At 44.3% G+C, this 15,790-nt stretch overlaps 1 protein-coding gene and 1 pseudogene across 1 annotated transcript in view; both read right to left on the bottom strand.

Annotated features, from left to right (window-relative positions):
* The window catches only part of LOC124544641 (cardioacceleratory peptide receptor-like), a 456,935-nt gene that overhangs the window by 420,897 nt on the left and 20,248 nt on the right, over positions 1-15,790 (bottom strand). The window lies entirely within an intron of this gene.
* On the bottom strand, positions 9,514-9,631 carry LOC124546102 (annotated as a pseudogene).

Genomic DNA, 15,790 nt, shown 5'->3' with positions numbered 1-15,790 from the left:
TGTATGGAGAATGATCGATAACAGGGGACCCAAGGGGTCCGATTGTTGCAGATGCTTCTGCACTCGTGTGTGGTCTGGTATTGTCATTTTGAAGGAGAGGGAGCTCCATGTGTCAACGAACTGTTTGAATTCGAAACTCTATTACAGAATGCTGTTTCTCATTGACCGACAGAGTAACATTATACACTACCATGTTACACGCTACACTTCGATTCCCTCTAGCGGCAGATGGCTGCAAATATGGACAATAAAGATGTAAAGATGTAGAATGTTAATAAAGTTTGCCCCGCCAGAAGTTCAAGACCTCCCTCGGGCATGGGTGTGTGTGGTGTTGTTAGCATAAGTTAGTTTAAGTAGTGTGTAAGTATAGAGACCAATGACCTGAGCAGTTTGGTTCCTTAGAAATTCACACACATTTGAACATTCTGAATAAAGTTTGTTTTATTTAAAAAGCTTTGAGAGTTTTCACATAAAATATTAGGAGGCATTGTGTTTCAACCCGCTCTCGTATGTATTAATTATATATGTATTCAGCAGTGGATCGCCGTGATGCACAGCTCAGTGGAAAAGAGTGTCAGAATATTCCCTGCGCTCCACACGAAAAGGACAAGTATGCTAAAGGGTTACATAGTGCTCTCACTGTAGCGGACGAAACAAATTTCGAACAAGTAGTCCATCAAATTTTCAATCCACCGCTTCGCCCGTCTTCAGTTATTTATTTCCTGAGAGACCCCGTCTGTCAGGACTTCCCAACTTAATTCCTCACTGCGGCTCCAGTAGAATAAACGCGAAGTTCGTTTACTAATTTTCCGTGCGGGTACGAGGTAAATCTCGGCTGGGCTCGCTCCCTTTCCTCCGGCAATTACGCGGAAACGAATGTCTGCGCCGCCTACGTCACGGAGGCGCCGCGATCCTGGGAATGGAGTAACCTCCGCTCGCGGTCGCCCTCGTCCATCATCCCGGCCCCGCCTGGCTCGGTGGAGGGCTCTGTTTTTCCGCCGCCGGACCCCTGGCCTGGCCGGCTCGAGACCCGCCCCGGGGCATTAAGCCCGGAATCTGGAGTACGCGGCGCTGGCCAGGTAATTGCCGCCTCTGCAGCCCAGGAGTAATCTGCCCGCGCAGGCCGCCTGGCGTCATTTAGCGCGAGGGGTTCTGGGGTCTCGCAGTCGCAGAGCCGGGGGCAGGCAGAGGGCACTGCACTGCGATACACTGCAGTGCACGGGGAGCTCCGGGCTGCAACAGACTTCGCATGCTGCTTACCCACGCGAACCCAGAGACAAACTGCTGGGATGTCGGGAGGGGGAGGGGGGGGGGGGGGAGGGGGGCGTACAGGGCATTCCACCAAGCCTCTAGACCAGAGCTGTTGACTGTCGTATGTATTCGCTACTGAGTAACGAGGATTACGCGGGACTGTCCACCATTGTCTGGAACGTTTAGTTACTTGCGTCTGTTCTTTCCCGCACGCAGTTCGTATCCGACTCCTGCCGAGTCGGTAGCTTCTGCGTTCTTCCAATTCGTTACCTTCAGCAAACTCAGAATACTGCGAACGTTTCATCATTTCGACGTTGGTCCTGGCTTTATTCACTCATTCATTTCATTCATGCAGTAATTGAGGCCACTGATGTATGTGACCGGTCTCATAAGCACATGTTATGATAGTGTTATACAGGATGTTTCGAAAATACTTTTAAAAGCTTTGGGGACAGGTGATATGAACTTATGTCCAAAAATCTTTCCTTTTTGAATTGGTAATGAAAGCTGACGATCAACGGCTTTCCACTTACAGCCCATCAACTTCACATAACTAGGTTGTCTTTTGGTGTTCAATGTAACTGATGAGAGCTCTACTTTCATTGGATGTGACATATTTATTATTTGTATACTGGATATTTTTCAAACACGAGCCTTCAATAGCTTATATGCTACGCCACAGAGGTTCGGAATACAAGCAATGTGTTACGTCTGCCACAGACGGCCCCTGCCAGGCAGACTACACTCAAGACACCCCTGTGTACCATATAACATACACAAGCACTTGCAGGCGCAACCAAGGGGAAAACAATTCTTCAAAACAAACAGAACTTGCTAGAGACTAATGCGAACCTTCTTCTGCAGAGGTCGCCTCACAGATACAGGGAAAGTTGGAGTACTCCACCGGCCTCCGCCGGCTTTATAAGGCCAGCGCAGCAGCAGTACAACCAGTTCCTCGCCAAGCTAGGACCAGCTCCGACGGACCTCACCGATGCTTTTGATGAATGGTCGTCTACAAGTTATTTTGTTTTGTCTGTATATAGTGATTGTTCGAGAAGTGTAGTTTAGTTTCAATAAACGGCATTATACTGAGTGTTCTACAATACTGAGTATTCACCACAATGTGATCTTTGGTTGTCAGTAGCATTGTCATTCCCAGTAGCATTCAGTGGACTGAGAGAGGTGGCGCAGCAGGAGGACGACGGTTCAAACCTGCGTCCATCCATCCAAATATAGGTTTTACGTGATTTCCCTAAACCGCTGTTGGCAAATGCTGGGATGGTTCCCTTGGAGATTGTGCTCCGTCTCTAACGACCTCAATGTCGACGAGACGTTAAACTTTCAGCATTCAGTGAGAAGTAAGTGAAGGAATCAGGTGTTGGTTACGCTGCTTAGTGGTCTGGAGATATCTAGCAGAGCACTGAGATGCAAATACAGAGGATGCTGCTTTTTGGAAATATGATTTTGTAAAGACTGATTTGAGAAGTGTGAAGATTTTCAGGTAATGTTGTCACTGCATTGCTTGTAATTTATGATGAGGTTGCAAAAGGCAAACTTTCGATGATTTTTCTGGGATGGTTTGAGTTAGTTATTTTGATTAACTAAACGTGATTAAACAAAGGTATCTGCTCTTATGGTTTGAACTCATAGAAACGTAACGCCTTGAATATTTCAGTAATGCACTATATACCAGAGTAATACGTTTTTAATGTGAAGCTATCTTTGTAAATATGGTTGTATTTATCATCTCGTTGAGATCAGATGTTCAACCGGTGTCCGTATCTTTCCACCACGATATCTCAACGATGTAACTCTATACCCTCATCAGATGTTCTCTGAACAGACTCAGGGAACACCAGATGAACAAGGAGTCATGGCGTCAAGATACCGTCTTGGGAAAACGCGGACCTTCGGTGTAACATCCGATCTCAACGAGGTGACAACGAATTGCCGAGAAAGTCTACGAGACGATTGGACTTGTTAAGGAATCAGAACTTCACAATACAGTTTTTGAATGCTAGTCTCCTTAAGTCAGTTAGTAAGATGAGTTTGCACCACTGTCTCCTCACGTAAATTTTGTTTTTGCACTGAGCGTATCATATTTTCCGGGTGTGCTGTGTGTGGCAGTCGGTCGGTTGGGGGAGAGCAGCGAGGAAGTCTCCGTGGCGTGTTGTCAAGCTGGAGCCACTGGCGGCGTGCATGCGCGGTTGGAGATGTGAGGTGCTTCTTACGAGGGTTACGAAGTACGTCGCCCACCGATACTGGACACTAAAGCTGAGTGTTCACTTAACCTACTATCAAGCGTCAACTGCTATCACATCTCTTCGTTTGATCCTGGTTCTCACTTTCTGGGAGATTCAAGCGAGCAACAAGGTGTGCGCTTTGAAGTTGGCCAGAATTGCAGCCATCTTCCTGTCTGGTGTTTAACTTAATTTAATTCATTGCTTCGTTAATGAAGTGTACCAGCGGTGTCTTCTGCTTTGTGGCCGTTGACGTTTCGATTAGCTGCCCTGATCGTTGACGTAGTTTTCGGCAGTGTATTTTCCTCGTCGTGTTGATGCTGTCCAGCACGGCGTGTAGTTGGACAGCTGAGGTGTTGTTGGTAGTTTTGAGCGTTTATTCTGACTTGGCTGGATTGGGCACCAGTATCCAGAACGTTGTGCTATTGACATCTTGTTGTCGTTTTGCTGGTCGGGTGGAGCAGAACTGATCTTGTCGGTTGGTTCGTCGGCTGGCTTTCGGTTGGTTTACCTTCCGTTTAAGAAGTTGTCGGTCTGGCTGCCCGTCTCACCTAAACGTGCTTTAGTGTTACCTTCCCAGGCCGACCCTTGGAACCTTCTGAGCACAGCTCCTTGTGTCTTATATAGTGATTTCCTTTTTAGTCTTAAGTACTCTGTGTAGCCTTCAGAAGAGTTTTATTAAAATTGCAAGGCTTTTCTTCCTAGGCCTTAAGCCATAAAAAAATTCTTTCTTGTTTGGTATGCGGTCTTCAGCTGAGTATCAGCATTTCAGAATTAAAATTGAAAATTCCTTGTGCCTAGGCCTTAAGCCGGACTTCAATTTGGTATGAGGCCTTTAGCCAAGTTTTACACGAAATATTTTAAGATAAAGCCTTCAGCCTTTTCCAATAGAAAGCTCTTCTTCCTAGGCCTTAAGCCATTAAATTGTTTTGTTGATATGCGGCCTTCAGCCGAGTTTTCACCCTATTTATATTAAACATTGAAAATCTTTGTCTCAGCTTTAAGCCGTAACACTGTTCTTGATTGATGTGAGGCCTTCAGCCGAGTTCTATGAAAAACATTTCAGCTAAGACTTTGAGTCTAATTATACTGAAGATTAAAAAAGTTTTTTTTTTTTAAGAAGTGAAACCTCCCGAAGAACTCCTTTACCTCAATTCCTTGCGTAGGCCTTGTGCTTTGGATTTTCGACGTGGCTTTCAGACGACCTAAATTAAATCAAAGGAGGTCTTTCGTTAAAACCTTGAGAGTTTTTGATTCTTGCTTGTGTGATCGTGTGTTTTAGTAAATAAAGTTTATATATTGAGAGCAACTGACAGTAACTTATTTTCGGCCCTTTCTACAACTACAACCTCATCCGCTCTGTCCTGCTATCCCAGGGATTTCACAACTTTTGCAAGGCTTTTTCTTTTCTTTAGCGTGGTATACTGCGGCGCTGTGTTTTAATGTTCATCACTTTGGACCAGTACCAAGTTCCCGTTGCCTAAAGGTACGTAATGAAAATTTGAGATGGCAAGTTTAATATTACAGTCAGGACACAGTAAAATCATTCACCCTCATGTGTTGCATTTCAAAATTGTTGTCAGTCAGCTTAGGTGAAGTTCAGTTCACGTCTCCTTTCTTATGCACACTTATTCTTTCAGCATCGTGTTATAATGTTTGAAATTATATTCGGTTATTTTACGTATATAAAATAACAAGGAATTTTAAAAGAAGAATTTTTGACAGTTATTTTTTCAAAATTCGATGTGAAATTTTGTGTAGAATTTTTGTTCTGTTGTAACTGCAAGTCACATACTGCGACGACACGCATATGGCACTGTTCCCTTGCACTGCAACAATGCAGAATTTCGCATGATAGTTTATTTGTTATACAGTTTTACGTTTTCTAATTATTTTAGGAAAAGTTAGTTGCAAAACATTTATGCAATTTTAGACATTTGGTGCCTCTCTTTATCAAATAGCGTTTACGTAATCGCACCATTTGCGTTACACAGATTCATTGCATCCGGAGTGCCTTGTGTTGCTAGGGACACCGGTTTATTTTTGTCACTTGTCTGTCTTCAGCGTGTCCAACTGTACACATTACAATGAATTAACTAAAGATGCGCCAGTCAAATATGAAAGGATAATCATTTCCTGAGCAGGTGGACAGGATGCTTAGGAATGTCCGCACAATTGGTAATGATGTATCAGTTGGCGTTTCCAGACGAAAGGCAGCCCAATCATCCCCCCTTTGGTGCTCTGTGTATCGTCGCGTTACGGAGATAGGGTCCATAGCCTATGACCAAGGAAGACCATGTATTGCTCGTACGCCTGACCACGAAGAGCATGTTCTACGGGCTGTCGAAGAAAGAAGATCCAGGTACAAGGGCAAGTGGCCCTGGCTTGTGGTACATCTCCAAGTTCAGCCTGAAGAACATTTCAGGAGCGCCTCATGCATCTGTATCATCTTCAACGTGTACAGGGTCTTACACCTGCTGATCATCCACCATAGGAAAATTTTTCCGATGGTTTGTTGCACGAACTGCCAATCCATTGTTTGTCTCTTTAGTTTTGTTTACAAACAACGTAATGTCCAGAAGATATGGAATAACAAATTTTTCACAACCAACACATACGGGCCGCCAGAAGTCCTCATACTACAGTACAGGCTAGACATCTACATCATTTTAAGATTAATGTGTGGACTGGAATTGAAGGTGACTGGCAGTGCCATACATACGTTCTCCCAGCAGGGACTCTCTCTATTCAGAACACGCTCCATGAACTACTAGAATATGTTCCCCTGCAAATACGAAGAAACATGTGTTTACGCACGATGGAGCTCCAGCACGTTTCGGTGTTCAAAATGCACTGGCTGATGTCTATCATAAAATATAGATAATATAGAAGGACCAGTTTCGTGGCCTGCACGTTCCCCCGACTTCCGTCCTTTGGACTGAGGTCTACGGGGGCACCTTAAACAATTGGTCGGATTCGTCCATATTCAAGCTTTAGTCAAGAACTCTTAACAACTCTTACGGTGTACTGTGCTGAAGAACTATTGAGACCCGACAGTAATGAAATATCGAAGTGTGACATCGAAAGAAACATACAATCTGCACTCTTGTCAGTTAGAAGAACAACAGTGTAACAACAGTGCAATTAATCAAGTCTCAACAAACAATTCGCTGGTCACTTAGAGTCCCAGCGGAGGAGGCGGGCCGCGGGGTCTGAGGCGCTGTAGTCATGGACTGTGCGGCTGGTCCCGGCGGAGGTTCGAGTCCTCCCTCGGGCATGGGTGTGTGTGTTTGTCCTTAGGATACTTTAGGTTAAGTAGTGTATAAGCTTAGGGACAGATGACCTTAGCAGTTAAGTCCCATAAGATTTCACACACATTTGAACATTTTGGAGGAGGCGGCGTGCTCTCCAAAAGTCGATGACCCAGACGTTGGCGCAATGTAGTGCTGATCTTCACGTTGCTGGCTGTGACAGAACTGCTCTCCGTAGCTTTTGTGTCGGCCTGAATAGGAGCCTCGTGGGTAGATACAAGGAGTCCTATTTTCGGCATGTGACATGGCGGATACATGAAGAGGTGCCATTTGCCGACTATCTCTACCACCGCCGTGTATCCTGCCTGGTGACCTGGCTGGAGCGCTGTTGACGCCCTCTGCTGAACTAGTCACAGAGTTCAGGGGACTGAGAAGTTTCGAGTGTCTGCCACTGTAGTGGCTGAGCACGCTGCAACCTGCACGACGCTTAAGTTGTACGCGGTGCCATCGGCGCCTGATACCTAGGCCGTCACGGCAACCTCACTTCTGCCAGTACTATCGTTTTACTGTTGATTTCTTCTTTCCTGAACTTCATAGAGTCTTGCTAACGTACCCTTATGGATAGCAACCCTGGAGGAATGGTTACTGTGCAATTATCTGAATCTCGTGAACAATACATATTACTAATGATAGTACAACCATTACACCATGAGGCAACGCCAGAAAGAATTAGGCACCATTGTTCTACATTTATACTCCACAAGCCACCCAACGGTATTTGGCGGAGAGCACTTTACGTGCCACTGTCATTACCTCCCTTCCTGTTAAAGTCACGTATGGTTCGCGGGAAGAACGACTGCCGGAAAGCCTCCGTGCGCGCTCGAATCTCTCTAATTTTACATTCGTGACCTCCTCGGGAGGTATAAGTAGGGGGAAGCAATATATTCGATACCTCATCCAGAAACGCACCCTCTCGAAACCTGGACAGCAGGGTACATCGCGATGCAGAGCGCCTCTCTTGCAGAGTCTGCCACTTGAGTTTGCTAAACATCTCCGTAATCCTATCACGCTTACCAAATAACCCTGTGACGAAACGCGCCGCTCTTCTTTGGATCTTCTCTATCTCCTCTGTCAACCCGACCTAGTACGGATCCCATACTGATGAGCAATACTCAAGTATAGGTCGAACGAGTGTTTTGTAAGCCACCTCCTTTGTTGATGGACTACATTTTCTAAGGACTCTTCCAATGAATCTCCACCTGGCACCCGCCTCACCAACAATTAATTTTATATGATCATTCCACTTCAAATCGTTCCGTACGCATACTCCCAGATATTTTACAGAAGTAACTGCTACCACTGTTTGTTGCCGTATATTACGTGGATTAGATGAGTTAAATATCTTTCTTTTGGTTAAAAGTGCAGGTGGGTTGCTAGCTGAACCGTGTAAACATTCAATAATTTTTTCGAAAATCTACTGAGAACAGCTGCAGTACTGGTATCTATATATATATGCTACGTCGTCCGTATTGTATCGTGAAAACAAAGATGCAAGTTACAGATACATCTGTACCGCATGCCACCTTTCAGCGTGTGCTGAAGGTACTTTATGTACCACTATCATTCCCCCCTTCCCTCTTCAACTCGTAGAAAGTTCGCAGGAGGAACGATTGTTGGGAAACTCGAGTCTAATTCTACCTTAATGGCTTTTAGCGAGATACACGTAGGAGGAAGCAATACGGGTATATTGGTTGATTGTTCTAGAAAAGCGCGTTCTCGAAACTAACAGCAAACCATAGCGATATGCAGACGTCTATCTTACAGCGTCTGTCAGTAGAGTTTGCCTTGCACCTCCGTAACGCCTTCGCATTACTAAATGAACCGGAAAAGAAATGCTCTTTTCTTCTAAGGATTTCTTCTACTTTCAGTAGTTATCCAATCTGCCAAGGATCCCAAACTGACGACCAAAATTCAAGTATACCTCAAACAAGGATTTTTTAAGTAAACATCCTTGTGTGGACTATACTTCCTGAGGATTATTCCAGTGAATATCAGTCTGGCATCTGCCTTGCCTGCGATTACTTTTATGCGGTGGTTCCACTGTAAATCAGTCCGTGCTCATCCTCCTAGGTATTTTATGGAAGTGACTGCTTCCAGTGATTGTTCTGCAATCGTGTAAACATGCAATAATGAGTTTTTCCGCCTATTTATATCCAATACTTTACACTTATTTATGTTGAGAGTAAACTGCCATTGTCGATCTTTTCCAGGTCTTCCTGCATTTCACAATTTTCGAGCGTTGAGACTTCTCTGTAAAACACAACAGCAGCATCCGCGAAAGGCCTCACGGGAATTTCGACATTATCCACTACGTCGTTTATACACATTGTGAAACTTAATGCACCTACAATGTTCCCTCAGGGTACCCCCGAAATTACTTTTACCTCTGAAGATTTTCCTCCGTTGAGAGCGATATGGTGTTTCACACTACTGGTTTGATGTTCCATATGCTCGTGTATGTTCATTAGGTGGGAGTGTGGAAATGTATCGAAACTGAACTAAACTCCACTCAAACAGGCCATGGAGGCCCAACGGAACCGACCGACCGCCGTATCATCCTCAACCCGTAGGCGTCACTGGATGCGGATATGGAGGGGCATGTGGTTAGCACATCGCTCTCCCGTCCGTGTGTCAGTTTCCGAGACCGGAGACGCTACTTCTCAATCAAGTAGCTCCTCAGTTTGTCTCACAAGGGCTGAGTGCACCCCACTTGCCAACAGCGCTCGGCAGACCGAATGGTCACCCATCCAAGTGCTAGCCCAGCCCGACAGCACTTAACTTCGGCGATCTGATGGGAACCGGTGTTACCACTGCGGCAAGGCCGTTGGTGCAAATGTATCGAACCAAATTTTAAATTCTGTAGACAGAAATATAATTTTTTCGTTGGAGACCGCTGTGTTTTTACCTCTTACAACTAATATAGTATTGTCACAAGGTTACGTAACATTTGTATCGTCAAAAGTGAAGTGGTACGGGGTGCTGGAGAATCGATACGAACTGATTTTTCAGTTTCTTGAGAAGCTGAAAACAGGTTAAAGTGGCATTGCTCACATGATATGGCATTCAAAATACGTCCACGTTTTAAACTCATGTAGTCGTTTTATGCTTACTTGACAGAAGGGAAGTGCTGAAATTCTGCGAAATAACAATCAGTTGACAGTTAGATGCTGGTTTTTAAACCTGCTATAGCTCTGTTGGTTGTATCTGACAGCAGTATGAACTTGAGATGTGCGTCATGTACTGCCATCGAATGTCGTATAACAACAATTGCTACCGAAAGCTGGAGATATCCATCATTGAAGTGCATCATTTATCGAGTTATCCTCGTGCAGTCTAAACAAATAGTAAAACTGTAATATTATCGTGTCCAGCTATTTGAGCACGCTTCCCCAAAACTACGAGACGAATTTTCATGGTGTTTTCTAAGTAACTTGAGCATGAGTTCGGGCACTGTATAGGCTTTATTTCATCAAAATCGGATCACAAAAAATATCCGTATATACACTATTGGCCATTAAAATTGCTACACAACGAAGATGACGTGCTACAGACGCGAAATTTAACCGACAGGAAGAAGATGCTGTGATATGGAAATGATTAGCTTTTCAGAGCACTCACACAAGGTTGGCGCCGGTGGCGACACCTACAGCGTGCTGACATGAGGAAAGTTTCCAACCGATTCCTCATACACAAACAGCAGTTGACCGGCGTTGCCTGGTGAAACGTTGTTGTGATGCCTCGTGTAAGGAAGAGAAATGCGTACCATCACGTTTCCGACTTTGATAAAGGTCGGATTGTAATCTATCGCGATTGCGGTTTGTCGTATTGCGTTGGTCGAGATCCTACGACTGTTAGTAGAATATGGAATCGGTGGGTTCAGGAGGGTAATGCGGAACGCCGTGCTGGATCCCAACGGCCTCGTATCATTAGCAGTCGCGATGGTCCACATGGCTGTAACGGATCGTGCAGCCACGTCTCGATCCCTGAGTCAACAGATGGGGACGTTTGCAAGACAACAACCATCTGCACGAACAGTTCGACGACGTTTGCAGCAGCATGGACTATCGGAGACAGAGGCTGCGGTTACCCTCGACGCTGCATCACAGACAGGAGCGCCTGCGATGGTGTACTCAACGACGAACCTGGGTGCACGAATGGCAAAACGTCATTTTTTCGGATGAATCCAGGTTCTGTTCACAGCATCATGATGGTCGCATCCGTGTTTGGCGACATCGCGGTGACCGCACATTGGAAACGTGTATTCGTCATCCCCATACTGGCGTATCACCTGACGTGATGGTATGGGGTGCCATTGGTTACACGTGTCGGTCACCTCTTGTTCACACTGACGGCACTTTGAACAGTGGACGTTACATTTCAGATGTGTTACGACCCGTGGCTCTATCCTTCATTCTATCTCTGCGAAACCCTAAATTTCAGCAGGATAATGCGCAATCGCAGGTTGCAGGTCCTGTACGGGCCTTTCTGGATACAGAAAATGTTCGACTGCTGCCCTGGCCAGCACATTCTCCAGATCTCTCACCAACTGAAAACGTCTGGTCAATGGCGGCCGAGCAACTGGCTCGTCACAATACTCCAGTCACTACTCTTGATGAACTGTGGTATCGTGTTGAAGCTGCATGGGCAGCTGTGATTGTACACACCATCCAAGCTCTGTTTGACTCAATGCGCATGCGTATCAAGGCCGTTATTACGGCCAGTGGTGGTTGTTCTGGGTATTGATTTCTCAGGATCTGTGCACGCAAATTGCGTGAAAAAGTAATCACATGCAGTTCTAGTATAATCTATTTGTCCAATGAAAACCCGTTTATCATCTGCATTTTTTCTTGGTGTAGCAATTTTAATGGCCAGTAGTGTATTATAAGAATGTTTGTATTTATGTACATATGTGTGTATGTTCAGCATCTCCTCCGAAATCACAGGGCAGATTTCAACCGAACTTGGTTGACAAGACGTTTTAACGTATTCCTTCTTTGCTACTAAATGTATTGGCGACACATTTTGCAGACAATATGCACATACACGAGTGAATCTATCTGCAAAATTACATCATTATACGACACATAGTTCACGATATATGACGTCATAAACAATCAGCTGCATGAGAAACTGCCACAGCAAGCGTGACGTTTAAATTTATGGCTTTTTTGCTACTAATTTTATTGGCAAATTTTTCGCAGACGCTATCCACATAATGAGATTTTCACTCTGCAGCGGAGTGTGCGCTGATATGTAACTTCCTGGCAGATTAAAACTGTGTGCCGGACCGAGACTTGAACTCGGGACCTTTGCCTTTCGCAGGCAAGTGCTGTACCAACTTTTTTTCTTTTGCGTTTTGGTCGTTGTTCATCGTTGTGTTTGGTCGTTGCGGACGTCACATGACATCCGTTCAAGTTAGTTTGTTCATCCTTCCACTCAGTTTTTTATTACAGAGGCCAATCGGCTCTCTGACCGAACACGCTGAGGTACCGTGCCGTCGGAGCTACCCAAGCACGACTCATGATCCACCCTCACAGCTTTAATTCGGCCAGTACCTCGTCACCTACGAGGTTCAAAATGGCCCTGAGCACTATGGGACTTAACATCTGTGGTCATCAGTCCCCTAGAACTTAGAACTACTTAAACCCAACTAACCTAAGGACATCACACACATCCATGCCCGAAGCAGGATTCGAACCTGCGACCGTAGCGGTCACGCGGTTCCAGACTGAAGCGCCTAGAACCGCACAGCCACAGCGGCCGGCTCCTACGAGGTACTACAGTTTTAATCCACCAGGAAGTTTCATATCAGCGCACACTCCGCTGCAGAGTGGAAATCTCATTCTGGAAACATCCCCCATTCTGTGCCTCCGCAATATCCTTTCTTCCGGGAGTGCTAGTTCTGCAAGGTATGCAGGAGAGCTTCTGTGAAGTTTGGAAGGTAGGAGACGAGGTATTGGCGGAATTACAGCTCTGAGGACGGGCCGTGAGTGATGCTTGGGTAGCTCAGGTGGTAGAGCACTTTTCCGCGAAAGGCAAATGTCCCGAGTTCGAGTCTCGGTCCTGCACACAGTTTTAATCTGCCAGGAAGTTTGGTATCCACATATGTCCGTATTTCTACCTCCAAAATGATATCATTGTACGACACATAGTTCAGGATGTATGACGTCATAATCAATGAGCAGCGCGACGTCGGCGACGGCACTTACTTTGAAATAGGTGGTGAAATGGTTTTACCTGATTATGTTTGCCATACAGTACTTTCATTTCCTAATAATACTTTAGAATGTGTGTAGTACAAGATAATTTGAAGACTATTACGCACGTCAGAAAAAAATATTTACTCTCTGGGAAAGCTATTTACTCTTTGAAAAAGCTCTTGGCTTTATCATAATTGCGATAAAGCTTTTACTGGTTGATTTGTGCTACGTGGTATGATCAAAAGTAATGAACACAATGCTTGTAGAATCTTCAGTGTGCAGCACACACTTTTAATCTTCCAGGAAGTTTCACATTAGCACACACTCCGCTGCAGTGTGAAAATTTAATTCTCGAAACATCCCCTGGCTGTGGCTAAGCCATGTCTCTGCAGTACCAGTTTTTTTTTTTTTTTTCAGGAGTGCTAGTACTGTAAGTTTCGCGGGAGAGCTTGGAAGGTAGGAGATGAGGTACTGGTGGAAGTAAGGCTGTGAGAACTGGATGTGAGTCGTGCTTGGGTAGCTCCGTGGGTAGATCACAGCAGAAGAGCAAAGGTCCTGAGTTCGGGTCTTAGCCCAGCAGCCATTTTTATTTTGCCACGAAGGTTTTAATCTGCCACGAAGTTTAAATCTTCTAAGTATTTAATCTATACTTCCACATCATTTTTGTTCGATATGTACGCGCTGTATAATGTAAAGCTACTTTGCAGCAGGATGCATAGATGCATGCTCCTGCCCAAGCCCCTCAGTAGTACACACAGCTCGGCAGGGACCCTGCACATACCGAAGTACAGTGCGTTGGGACAGCTCAGCTAAGGAGGGGTGGAGGGAGTACATAACGAGCTATGTTTACCAAAACAGGCAAACAGGTGAGGGCAGCTGACGATATTCCACTTACAGTAGCTTACTTACTCACCAATACTCATAATAACAGAACTTCTGATATGCGAGCACAGCTATGGGTAACAGCTAGTAATGAATAAAACTTTTCGTCTCCAGCATCATGCACACTACAACGAAGCTGCCAGACAATTTAAATCTAGGTATCCCTTCAGGTGTGAACACACCTCACAAATCGACTCAGAGCCTCAGTTTCTAAGTGTTTCCCACAAGCGCCAAATAAGGATGATGGGACTGTAAACAGGAAAAGCTGACACAGAACTCTGCAAATAACATCTACAGCCAATTGAAGATTTGTTTTTGAGACATTCAAATCTGTGGCTTCCCTTCTTTCTTTCTAACCCGAATTTAATATTATATCTACAGTCACAGAATTCTACAATATCTATAAACAGATGAAACAGTTTATGCATATTTATATTTAATGTGCATAAATGCAGGGTAATACCTGTGTCAGGTAGGAAATGCCCAATAATATTTGAGTGGTGCACATCCCGAACATGTCACAACGTTTAAACTTTTGAGGGTAACACTGAGAAGCAATGTTAAAACACGTAAATCAATAACAAGGATTTCGATTGAAAGAGATTTTTACTAATAATGAAGTGCTTTCTGAAAAAGGCTGAATAAATATCCAGTCAGCCCTTAAAAAGATTTCAAAGTGGTGGAAATGTCGGCAACTTGCTTTAAATGTTCAGTAATGTGATATTTAGCACATTCCGAAAAGAAAACGCAGTATTCTACAAATACCAGTGAGTTATAACTGGATCCACTCGACTTATACAAGTACCTGGGTGTAACAGTTTATAGGGATATGAAGTGACAGTTGATTCTAAACAATACAAAGTGAGGTCATCGTCAAGAGTATTAAGAGGAATACGTTAAATTTCGGTTACACGATAAATCACACAGATATAATGGCTGTAGACAACAATTACGAACATCTTAAATTGGTAATGTTACTTAAAATCCGTCTTGATTGCAAATTTTTTTTTTATTATTCAGATGACCGGTTTCGGTTCATTCAGAACCATCTTCAGATCTGATATTTCAGTTACAGGAGTAACCCGTCCAAATCCAGCAACTTTCACATGCTATGTGACGTAGTAACCCGTACAAATCCAGCAACTTTCACATGCTATGTGACGTAGCATGTGAAAGTTGCTGGATTTGGACGGGTTACTCCTGTAACTGAAATATCAGATCTGAAGATGGTTCTGAATGAACCGAAACCGGTCATATGAATAATAAAAAAAAAAAATTTGCAATCAAGAGGGATTTTAAGTAACATTATAAAATCACTGATTGCTGTTATCCCATAAGACATTATGTCTGTTTTTGCAAAATCTTAAATTGGATCGATCACATGAACAATTTTGTGGGAAAGGAGAACTAAAGACTGTGTTTCATTGGCAGAACACTTTGAAGATCTAACAAGGGTACTAAATAGACTGCCTACACTATGCTTGTCCGTTCTCTGCTAGAGTATTGCTCTGCAGTATTGGAACTTAAACAGGTAGGATTGACAGAAGGCATCGAAAAAGTTCAAAGAAGGGCAGCACGAAATAATGGTCTCTCGGGTCCGATATGCGAGGTGGGGTGACAGTCATTAGAACAAGGCGAGATCCTTTCATGAAAATTTAGTCAACAACTTTCTCCTCCGAATGCGAAAACATTTTGTTGACGCCCAAGAACATAGAGAGAAACGATCGTCGTCTTAAAATAAGAGAAACCGGAGCTCGCACGGCAAGATTTAAGTGTTCATTTTTCCCATGCGGCGTTAGAGGGGTACGGTAGAGAAATAGTCTGCAGTGGTTTGATGTACTCTCAGTCAAGCACTTAAGTGTGAACTGCAGAGTGGTAATACAGATGTAGTCCTTGGAGAAATGAA

This window comes from Schistocerca americana, chromosome 8 (assembly GCF_021461395.2).
Source record: "Schistocerca americana isolate TAMUIC-IGC-003095 chromosome 8, iqSchAmer2.1, whole genome shotgun sequence".
Taxonomy (NCBI): domain Eukaryota; kingdom Metazoa; phylum Arthropoda; class Insecta; order Orthoptera; family Acrididae; genus Schistocerca; species Schistocerca americana.
Note: the sequence above shows the minus strand (reverse complement) of the source record. Positions and strands in the feature narration are given on the sequence as shown.